This window comes from Etheostoma cragini, chromosome 16 (genome assembly GCF_013103735.1).
Source record: "Etheostoma cragini isolate CJK2018 chromosome 16, CSU_Ecrag_1.0, whole genome shotgun sequence".
Taxonomy (NCBI): Eukaryota; Metazoa; Chordata; class Actinopteri; order Perciformes; family Percidae; genus Etheostoma; species Etheostoma cragini.
In genome coordinates this window covers 24,517,226-24,519,284 of record NC_048422.1, presented here as the reverse complement: position 1 = coordinate 24,519,284, position 2,059 = coordinate 24,517,226, and the positions used below count along the sequence as shown (strand labels likewise).

Genomic DNA, 2,059 nt, shown 5'->3' with positions numbered 1-2,059 from the left:
CACACACACACACACACACACACACACACACACACACACACACACACACACACACAGAAAGAGACACACATACACACTCTTAGGCCGTATATCTTTTAGCAGAACACATATCGCCTTTAAGGCGGTATGTCTTTAAGGCGGTATCTTTAAGGCGGTATATCTTTTAGACTACATCTTTAAGGCGGTATCTTTAAGGCGGTATATCTTTAAGGCGGTATCTTTAAGGCGGTATCTTTTAGGTGGTATGTTTAAGGCGGTATCTTTAAGGCGGTATCTTTAAGGCGGTATCTTCAAGTCGGTATATCTTTAAGGCGGTATGTTTAAGGCGGTATCTTTAAGGCGGTATCTTCAAGTCGGTATCTTTAAGGCGGTATCTTCAAGTCGGTATATCTTTAAGGCGGTATGTTTAAGGCGGTATCTTAAGGCGGTATTTGAGGCTGTTGGGATACAGGTTTTGGAACAACGCCATCATAAACATCTAGATGTATCGATGATCAACTCATTCCTCCCAGCGCTAATATCCCAAATGCTTCTTATGACCTCCTGATGAAGTCGACCCGGGAGAATCTATCGATCCCACGCCAACGATTGGCTGCGTCTGAGGCGAGGCAGCGAGGCCAGAGAGGGGCTAAGTGCATGATGGGGGGGTCTGAACCTCCTTTCTTTACATCCCTGATGGCTAGACGCTCCCAGGGTCGAGAGGTCAGAGGTCATGGGCTGAGCTTTAACATATAATTTCTACACAGCTCGTACACGCAGAAATGAAGTCTTCAACATGAGGACAACATGAGGACAACATGAAGACGACATGGGGTCAACATGAAGACAACATGGGGACAACATGAAGGCAACATAAAGACAACATGAGGTCAACATGAAGACAACATGAAGGCAACATGAAGACGACATGGGACGACATGAAGACAACATGAGGACAAAATGAAGGCAACATGAGGACAAAATGAAGACGACATGGGGACAACGTGAAGACAACGTGGGGTCAACATGAAGACAACATGAAGACAACATGGGGCCAACATGAAGACAACATGAGGACAAAATGAAGGCAACATGAGGACAAAATGAAGACGACATGGGGTCAACAGGAAGACAACATGAGGACAAAATGAAGGCAACATGAGGTCAACATGAAGACAACATGAAGACGACATGGGACGACATGAAGACAACATGAGGACAAAATGAAGACGACATGGGGTCAACAGGAAGAAAACATGAGGACAACATGAGGACAACATTGGGACAACATGAGGGTAACATGAGGTCAACATTAAGGCAACGTGAGGACAACATGAGGACAACATGAGGTCAACATGAAGACAACATGAAGACAACATGAAGACAACATTGGGGTTAAAGGGCGTTGGTGAGCGGGGGGGGGGGGGGGGGGGGGGGGGGGGGGGGGGGGGGGGGGGGGGGGTAATTGAATGAAGTATTTCCTCTGTGTCTTTAATCAATACTTAAGACTCATGATGCCCGCGGTCAGCAGCGGAGACATTTCCATAATCGATGTTCAGAGGCTGTTGTGCTCTTTCATACAGTTATGTATGGACGGGGGGGGGGGGCACTTCCTGTCTGAGGGACACGGGACAGACCTGACCTACATGTAAACCAGACGGCCGACCGGAGACCATACAGAACACATGGAGGAAATATAATAATAACTCATAATAATAACTCATATTAGAACTGATACGCATTTACAGTAATCATTAAATATGAAACAGAAATGTTAGAAACTCCCAATATTAGGAAAAGGAGGAAGAGGAGGTCAATCATTATTATTATTATTATTATTATCATCATTATCATTATCATTATCATTATTATTATTATTATTATCATTAAACAGAACTTATTTAAGTTATCCAGGAGCCGTGAGTGTAACTTTCCAAAACAGCTGATGGCATATTGGTATTATAACTGGACTGTTCAGTGTGTGTTTGTGTGTCTGGGTTTTTGTGTGTGTGTTTTGTGTGTGTGTCTCTGTGTCTCGGTGTGTGAGTGTGTTGTTGTTGTGACCTTGCCCGGCTGTTTG

The 2,059-nt window shown here is 44.5% G+C and overlaps 1 protein-coding gene across 1 annotated transcript in view; it reads left to right on the top strand.

Moving 5' to 3' along the window:
* LOC117959762 (WAS/WASL-interacting protein family member 2-like) overlaps positions 1-2,059 on the top strand; it is an 18,640-nt gene that overhangs the window by 1,065 nt on the left and 15,516 nt on the right. The gene's annotated exons all lie outside the window — the stretch shown is intronic.